The sequence below is a fragment of the Tachypleus tridentatus genome, unplaced genomic scaffold (assembly GCF_004210375.1).
Source record: "Tachypleus tridentatus isolate NWPU-2018 unplaced genomic scaffold, ASM421037v1 Hic_cluster_1, whole genome shotgun sequence".
Lineage (NCBI taxonomy): Eukaryota > Metazoa > Arthropoda > Merostomata > Xiphosura > Limulidae > Tachypleus > Tachypleus tridentatus.
The window spans coordinates 2,000,140-2,010,016 of NW_027467777.1; positions in this window are offsets into that span (position 1 = coordinate 2,000,140).

Below are 9,877 nucleotides of genomic sequence, written 5' to 3' on the forward strand. Positions count from 1 at the left end.
ATAGAAGGAAACTACATTTAATGCCATCACTACTCAAAAGTACGGCTTTTCTATGTGCGGTAAAAGGCGAGAGCTTATGCGGGAGAGTTCCGCGTGGGTACCCGAAGTACCGTCGAACTCGTCGTAGCGTGTTCCACAGCCAATCTGTCCGAAGGGCAGAAAGAAACTGCGGAACTCGGCGGGAGCCGGTAATCGAAATGCCGACGATAACCTCGGTAGGCGGCGGGTGCCGGTAGTCGAATCGACAGTCCTGCCGCCAACAGCCTGCTGACATGCCGATAACGCTTACGCCACGTCCATCGTCGATTCCAGTCAAGCCTCACCAGTCCCCTATATATAGAAGGAAACTACATTTAATGCCATCACTACTCAAAAGTACGGCTTTTCTATGTGCGGTAAAAGGCGAGAGCTTATGCGGGAGAGTTCCGCGTGGTACCCGAAGTACCGTCGAACTCGTCGTAGCGTGTTCCACAGCCAATCTGTCCGAAGGGCAGAAAGAAACTGCGGGAACTCGGCGGGAGCCGGTAATCGAAATGCCGACGATAACCTCGGTAGGCGGCGGGTGCCGGTAGTCGAATCGACAGTCCTGCCGCCAACAGCCTGCTGACATGCCGATAACGCTTACGCCACGTCCATCGTCGATTCCAGTCAAGCCTCACCAGTCCCCTATATATATAGAAGGAAACTACATTTAATGCCATCACTACTCAAAAGTACGGCTTTTCTATGTGCGGTAAAAGGCGAGAGCTTATGCGGGAGAGTTCCGCGTGGCTACCCGAAGTACCGTCGAACTCGTCGTAGCGTGTTCCACCGCCTATCTGTCCGAAGGGCAGAAAGAAACTGCGGAACTCGGCGGGAGCCGGTAATCGAAATGCCGACGATAACCTCGGTAGGCGGCGGGTGCCGGTAGTCGAATCGACAGTCCTGCCGCCAACAGCCTGCTGACATGCCGATAACGCTTACGCCACGTCCATCGTCGATTCCAGTCAAGCCTCACCAGTCCCCTATATATATAGAAGGAAACTACATTTAATGCCATCACTACTCAAAAGTACGGCTTTTCTATGTGCGGTAAAAGGCGAGAGCTTATGCGGGAGAGTTCCGCGTGGGTACCCGAAGTACCGTCGAACTCGTCGTAGCGTGTTCCACAGCCAATCTGTCCGAAGGGCAGAAAGAAACTGCGGGAACTCGGCGGGAGCCGGTAATCGAAATGCCGACGATAACCTCGGTAGGCGGCGGGTGCCGGTAGTCGAATCGACAGTCCTGCCGCCAACAGCCTGCTGACATGCCGATAACGCTTACGCCACGTCCATCGTCGATTCCAGTCAAGCCTCACCAGTCCCCTATATATAGAAGGAAACTACATTTAATGCCATCACTACTCAAAAGTACGGCTTTTCTATGTGCGGTAAAAGGCGAGAGCTTATGCGGGAGAGTTCCGCGTGGGTACCCGAAGTACCGTCGAACTCGTCGTAGCGTGTTCCACAGCCAATCTGTCCGAAGGGCAGAAAGAAACTGCGGAACTCGGCGGGAGCCGGTAATCGAAATGCCGACGATAACCTCGGTAGGCGGCGGGTGCCGGTAGTCGAATCGACAGTCCTGCCGCCAACAGCCTGCTGACATGCCGATAACGCTTACGCCACGTCCATCGTCGATTCCAGTCAAGCTCACCAGTCCCCTATATATAGAAGGAAACTACATTTAATGCCATCACTACTCAAAAGTACGGCTTTTCTATGTGCGGTAAAAGGCGAGAGCTTATGCGGGAGAGTTCCGCGTGGGTACCCGAAGTACCGTCGAACTCGTCGTAGCGTGTTCCACAGCCAATCTGTCCGAAGGGCAGAAAGAAACTGCGGGAACTCGGCGGGAGCCGGTAATCGAAATGCCGACGATAACCTCGGTAGGCGGCGGGTGCCGGTAGTCGAATCGACAGTCCTGCCGCCAACAGCCTGCTGACATGCCGATAACGCTTACGCCACGTCCATCGTCGATTCCAGTCAAGCCTCACCAGTCCCCTATATATAGAAGGAAACTACATTTAATGCCATCACTACTCAAAAGTACGGCTTTTCTATGTGCGGTAAAAGGCGAGAGCTTATGCGGGAGAGTTCCGCGTGGTACCCGAAGTACCGTCGAACTCGTCGTAGCGTGTTCCACCGCCAATCTGTCCGAAGGGCAGAAAGAAACTGCGGGAACTCGGCGGGAGCCGGTAATCGAAATGCCGACGATAACCTCGGTAGGCGGCGGGTGCCGGTAGTCGAATCGACAGTCCTGCCGCCAACAGCCTGCTGACATGCCGATAACGCTTACGCCACGTCCATCGTCGATTCCAGTCAAGCCTCACCAGTCCCCTATATATAGAAGGAAACTACATTTAATGCCATCACTACTCAAAAGTACGGCTTTTCTATGTGCGGTAAAAGGCGAGAGCTTATGCGGGAGAGTTCCGCGTGGGTACCCGAAGTACCGTCGAACTCGTCGTAGCGTGTTCCACCGCCTATCTGTCCGAAGGGCAGAAAGAAACTGCGGAACTCGGCGGGAGCCGGTAATCGAAATGCCGACGATAACCTCGGTAGGCGGCGGGTGCCGGTAGTCGAATCGACAGTCCTGCCGCCAACAGCCTGCTGACATGCCGATAACGCTTACGCCACGTCCATCGTCGATTCCAGTCAAGCCTCACCAGTCCCCTATATATAGAAGGAAACTACATTTAATGCCATCACTACTCAAAAGTACGGCTTTTCTATGTGCGGTAAAAGGCGAGAGCTTATGCGGGAGAGTTCCGCGTGGGTACCCGAAGTACCGTCGAACTCGTCGTAGCGTGTTCCACCGCCTATCTGTCCGAAGGGCAGAAAGAAACTGCGGGAACTCGGCGGGAGCCGGTAATCGAAATGCCGACGATAACCTCGGTAGGCGGCGGGTGCCGGTAGTCGAATCGACAGTCCTGCCGCCAACAGCCTGCTGACATGCCGATAACGCTTACGCCACGTCCATCGTCGATTCCAGTCAAGCTCACCAGTCCCCTATATATAGAAGGAAACTACATTTAATGCCATCACTACTCAAAAGTACGGCTTTTCTATGTGCGGTAAAAGGCGAGAGCTTATGCGGGAGAGTTCCGCGTGGTACCCGAAGTACCGTCGAACTCGTCGTAGCGTGTTCCACGGCCAATCTGTCCGAAGGGCAGAAAGAAACTGCGGAACTCGGCGGGAGCCGGTAATCGAAATGCCGACGATAACCTCGGTAGGCGGCGGGTGCCGGTAGTCGAATCGACAGTCCTGCCGCCAACAGCCTGCTGACATGCCGATAACGCTTACGCCACGTCCATCGTCGATTCCAGTCAAGCTCACCAGTCCCCTATATATAGAAGGAAACTACATTTAATGCCATCACTACTCAAAAGTACGGCTTTTCTATGTGCGGTAAAAGGCGAGAGCTTATGCGGGAGAGTTCCGCGTGGGTACCCGAAGTACCGTCGAACTCGTCGTAGCGTGTTCCACGGCCAATCTGTCCGAAGGGCAGAAAGAAACTGCGGGAACTCGGCGGGAGCCGGTAATCGAAATGCCGACGATAACCTCGGTAGGCGGCGGGTGCCGGTAGTCGAATCGACAGTCCTGCCGCCAACAGCCTGCTGACATGCCGATAACGCTTACGCCACGTCCATCGTCGATTCCAGTCAAGCCTCACCAGTCCCCTATATATATAGAAGGAAACTACATTTAATGCCATCACTACTCAAAAGTACGGCTTTTCTATGTGCGGTAAAAGGCGAGAGCTTATGCGGGAGAGTTCCGCGTGGCTACCCGAAGTACCGTCGAACTCGTCGTAGCGTGTTCCACCGCCAATCTGTCCGAAGGGCAGAAAGAAACTGCGGAACTCGGCGGGAGCCGGTAATCGAAATGCCGACGATAACCTCGGTAGGCGGCGGGTGCCGGTAGTCGAATCGACAGTCCTGCCGCCAACAGCCTGCTGACATGCCGATAACGCTTACGCCACGTCCATCGTCGATTCCAGTCAAGCCTCACCAGTCCCCTATATATAGAAGGAAACTACATTTAATGCCATCACTACTCAAAAGTACGGCTTTTCTATGTGCGGTAAAAGGCGAGAGCTTATGCGGGAGAGTTCCGCGTGGCTACCCTAAGTACCGTCGAACTCGTCGTAGCGTGTTCCACCGCCTATCTGTCCGAAGGGCAGAAAGAAACTGCGGGAACTCGGCGGGAGCCGGTAATCGAAATGCCGACGATAACCTCGGTAGGCGGCGGGTGCCGGTAGTCGAATCGACAGTCCTGCCGCCAACAGCCTGCTGACATGCCGATAACGCTTACGCCACGTCCATCGTCGATTCCAGTCAAGCCTCACCAGTCCCCTATATATAGAAGGAAACTACATTTAATGCCATCACTACTCAAAAGTACGGCTTTTCTATGTGCGGTAAAAGGCGAGAGCTTATGCGGGAGAGTTCCGCGTGGTACCCGAAGTACCGTCGAACTCGTCGTAGCGTGTTCCACCGCCTATCTGTCCGAAGGGCAGAAAGAAACTGCGGAACTCGGCGGGAGCCGGTAATCGAAATGCCGACGATAACCTCGGTAGGCGGCGGGTGCCGGTAGTCGAATCGACAGTCCTGCCGCCAACAGCCTGCTGACATGCCGATAACGCTTACGCCACGTCCATCGTCGATTCCAGTCAAGCCTCACCAGTCCCCTATATATAGAAGGAAACTACATTTAATGCCATCACTACTCAAAAGTACGGCTTTTCTATGTGCGGTAAAAGGCGAGAGCTTATGCGGGAGAGTTCCGCGTGGTACCCGAAGTACCGTCGAACTCGTCGTAGCGTGTTCCACGGCCAATCTGTCCGAAGGGCAGAAAGAAACTGCGGAACTCGGCGGGAGCCGGTAATCGAAATGCCGACGATAACCTCGGTAGGCGGCGGGTGCCGGTAGTCGAATCGACAGTCCTGCCGCCAACAGCCTGCTGACATGCCGATAACGCTTACGCCACGTCCATCGTCGATTCCAGTCAAGCTCACCAGTCCCCTATATATAGAAGGAAACTACATTTAATGCCATCACTACTCAAAAGTACGGCTTTTCTATGTGCGGTAAAAGGCGAGAGCTTATGCGGGAGAGTTCCGCGTGGTACCCGAAGTACCGTCGAACTCGTCGTAGCGTGTTCCACCGCCAATCTGTCCGAAGGGCAGAAAGAAACTGCGGGAACTCGGCGGGAGCCGGTAATCGAAATGCCGACGATAACCTCGGTAGGCGGCGGGTGCCGGTAGTCGAATCGACAGTCCTGCCGCCAACAGCCTGCTGACATGCCGATAACGCTTACGCCACGTCCATCGTCGATTCCAGTCAAGCCTCACCAGTCCCCTATATATAGAAGGAAACTACATTTAATGCCATCACTACTCAAAAGTACGGCTTTTCTATGTGCGGTAAAAGGCGAGAGCTTATGCGGGAGAGTTCCGCGTGGCTACCCGAAGTACCGTCGAACTCGTCGTAGCGTGTTCCACCGCCTATCTGTCCGAAGGGCAGAAAGAAACTGCGGGAACTCGGCGGGAGCCGGTAATCGAAATGCCGACGATAACCTCGGTAGGCGGCGGGTGCCGGTAGTCGAATCGACAGTCCTGCCGCCAACAGCCTGCTGACATGCCGATAACGCTTACGCCACGTCCATCGTCGATTCCAGTCAAGCCTCACCAGTCCCCTATATATAGAAGGAAACTACATTTAATGCCATCACTACTCAAAAGTACGGCTTTTCTATGTGCGGTAAAAGGCGAGAGCTTATGCGGGAGAGTTCCGCGTGGCTACCCGAAGTACCGTCGAACTCGTCGTAGCGTGTTCCACCGCCTATCTGTCCGAAGGGCAGAAAGAAACTGCGGAACTCGGCGGGAGCCGGTAATCGAAATGCCGACGATAACCTCGGTAGGCGGCGGGTGCCGGTAGTCGAATCGACAGTCCTGCCGCCAACAGCCTGCTGACATGCCGATAACGCTTACGCCACGTCCATCGTCGATTCCAGTCAAGCCTCACCAGTCCCCTATATATAGAAGGAAACTACATTTAATGCCATCACTACTCAAAAGTACGGCTTTTCTATGTGCGGTAAAAGGCGAGAGCTTATGCGGGAGAGTTCCGCGTGGTACCCTAAGTACCGTCGAACTCGTCGTAGCGTGTTCCACCGCCTATCTGTCCGAAGGGCAGAAAGAAACTGCGGGAACTCGGCGGGAGCCGGTAATCGAAATGCCGACGATAACCTCGGTAGGCGGCGGGTGCCGGTAGTCGAATCGACAGTCCTGCCGCCAACAGCCTGCTGACATGCCGATAACGCTTACGCCACGTCCATCGTCGATTCCAGTCAAGCCTCACCAGTCCCCTATATATATAGAAGGAAACTACATTTAATGCCATCACTACTCAAAAGTACGGCTTTTCTATGTGCGGTAAAAGGCGAGAGCTTATGCGGGAGAGTTCCGCGTGGTACCCGAAGTACCGTCGAACTCGTCGTAGCGTGTTCCACCGCCTATCTGTCCGAAGGGCAGAAAGAAACTGCGGAACTCGGCGGGAGCCGGTAATCGAAATGCCGACGATAACCTCGGTAGGCGGCGGGTGCCGGTAGTCGAATCGACAGTCCTGCCGCCAACAGCCTGCTGACATGCCGATAACGCTTACGCTACGTCCATCGTCGATTCCAGTCAAGCCTCACCAGTCCCCTATATATATAGAAGGAAACTACATTTAATGCCATCACTACTCAAAAGTACGGCTTTTCTATGTGCGGTAAAAGGCGAGAGCTTATGCGGGAGAGTTCCGCGTGGTACCCGAAGTACCGTCGAACTCGTCGTAGCGTGTTCCACCGCCAATCTGTCCGAAGGGCAGAAAGAAACTGCGGAACTCGGCGGGAGCCGGTAATCGAAATGCCGACGATAACCTCGGTAGGCGGCGGGTGCCGGTAGTCGAATCGACAGTCCTGCCGCCAACAGCCTGCTGACATGCCGATAACGCTTACGCCACGTCCATCGTCGATTCCAGTCAAGCTCACCAGTCCCCTATATATAGAAGGAAACTACATTTAATGCCATCACTACTCAAAAGTACGGCTTTTCTATGTGCGGTAAAAGGCGAGAGCTTATGCGGGAGAGTTCCGCGTGGCTACCCGAAGTACCGTCGAACTCGTCGTAGCGTGTTCCACCGCCAATCTGTCCGAAGGGCAGAAAGAAACTGCGGAACTCGGCGGGAGCCGGTAATCGAAATGCCGACGATAACCTCGGTAGGCGGCGGGTGCCGGTAGTCGAATCGACAGTCCTGCCGCCAACAGCCTGCTGACATGCCGATAACGCTTACGCCACGTCCATCGTCGATTCCAGTCAAGCTCACCAGTCCCCTATATATAGAAGGAAACTACATTTAATGCCATCACTACTCAAAAGTACGGCTTTTCTATGTGCGGTAAAAGGCGAGAGCTTATGCGGGAGAGTTCCGCGTGGCTACCCTAAGTACCGTCGAACTCGTCGTAGCGTGTTCCACAGCCAATCTGTCCGAAGGGCAGAAAGAAACTGCGGGAACTCGGCGGGAGCCGGTAATCGAAATGCCGACGATAACCTCGGTAGGCGGCGGGTGCCGGTAGTCGAATCGACAGTCCTGCCGCCAACAGCCTGCTGACATGCCGATAACGCTTACGCTACGTCCATCGTCGATTCCAGTCAAGCCTCACCAGTCCCCTATATATATAGAAGGAAACTACATTTAATGCCATCACTACTCAAAAGTACGGCTTTTCTATGTGCGGTAAAAGGCGAGAGCTTATGCGGGAGAGTTCCGCGTGGGTACCCGAAGTACCGTCGAACTCGTCGTAGCGTGTTCCACCGCCTATCTGTCCGAAGGGCAGAAAGAAACTGCGGGAACTCGGCGGGAGCAGGTAATCGAAATGCCGACGATAACCTCGGTAGGCGGCGGGTGCCGGTAGTCGAATCGACAGTCCTGCCGCCAACAGCCTGCTGACATGCCGATAACGCTTACGCTACGTCCATCGTCGATTCCAGTCAAGCCTCACCAGTCCCCTATATATAGAAGGAAACTACATTTAATGCCATCACTACTCAAAAGTACGGCTTTTCTATGTGCGGTAAAAGGCGAGAGCTTATGCGGGAGAGTTCCGCGTGGTACCCTGAAGTACCGTCGAACTCGTCGTAGCGTGTTCCACCGCCAATCTGTCCGAAGGGCAGAAAGAAACTGCGGGAACTCGGCGGGAGCCGGTAATCGAAATGCCGACGATAACCTCGGTAGGCGGCGGTCGGCGGGAGCAGGTGATCGAAATGCCGACCATATCCTCTAGGGACGACGAATCGAAGGACCCGCCGCCAACCTTTCGGGCACTTTTCGCAACGGCTGCGTCTAGACGTCCGACCCGTTGGAGCAAGCTGCTGTTCGACCACGCACGCGCGAAACAGACCGAGAAAATCGGTTCCCCCGTCGGTAGGCGGCGGGCGCGGGTGTTTAAATTTCCCAATCGCTGGCACATGCTCTGAGACTCTGTTCGACTTGTACCGAGGCCAATGCGTGTACTCGGCGGGAGCAGGTGTTCGAAATGCCGACCGTATCCTCTAGGGACGACGAATCGAAGGTCCCGCCGCCAACCTTTCGGGCACTTTTCGCAACGGCTGCGTCTAGACGTCCGACCCGTTGGAGCAAGCTGCTGTTAGACCACGCACGCGCGAAACAGACCGAGAAAATCGGTTCCCCCGTCGGTAGGCGGCGGGCGCGGGTGTTTAAATTTCCCAATCGCTGGCACATGCTCTGAGACTCTGTTCGACTTGTACCGAGGCCAATGCGTGTACTCGGCGGGAGCAGGTGTTCGAAATGCCGACCGTATCCTCTAGGGACGAAGAATCGAAGGTCCCGCCGCCAACCTTTCGGCACTTTTCGCAACGGCTGCGTCTAGACGTCCGACCCGTTGAGCAAGCTGCTGTTGACCACGCACGCGCGAAACAGATCGAGAAAATCGGTTCCCCCGTCGGTAGGCGGCGGGCGTGGTGTTTAAATTTCCCAATCGCTGGCACATGCTCTGAGACTCTGTTCGACTTGTACCGAGGCCAATGCGTGTACGGCGGGAGCAGGTGTTCGAAATGCCGACCGTATCCTCTAGGGACGACGAATCGAAGGTCCCGCCGCCAACCTTTCGTGCACTTTTCGCAACGGCTGCGCCTAGACGTACGACCCGTGTCATGGGTTTCATTTATAAAGCAAAACTGTGAAGAAACAGGACACGAACATTAAAATATAAGTATCGTTTGTATGGATAACACTGATCTGGAATTAGCACTTAAAGAAACCATCCACATTAAACAACTTTAATCTACACCGAATATCATGTAGTCTTCATTCAAATAGCACATTTTAAAATATTTACAGCATGTTTTATTGTCAGTAATTTACTTTCCGTGTATTTTAGTTTCACATTATCGTAATTTCAGCAATATATTTTATTTAGTTAGTTAGAAATTACGTCTTTCTATTTTGCTCTGTATACTGAAGATGGAATATGTAAAATATTGAAAACTTTACCTCTGTCCCCTTCTATTGTATCAAAGTATTTCTTCATCTTCAATACAATTATACAATTAATCGTCAAACATCATTTTCGTTCGATACAATGATTGCTAATATATTGATATGACCATATGTAAACGAACTGTCTGTCTGTATGCGTGACTCTGAAAATTAAAGTTAAAAAGGAAAATCTTGAAATGTGCTTCCTTTCAGAATGCAAACTTCGATACATCATTCCAAAGTTTCTCCATTTTAGTGAGCAAAACTTTGAAAAATTCATTATCTTATCATATTTGTCTGAAGAGAGTATCGGTGTGTTTG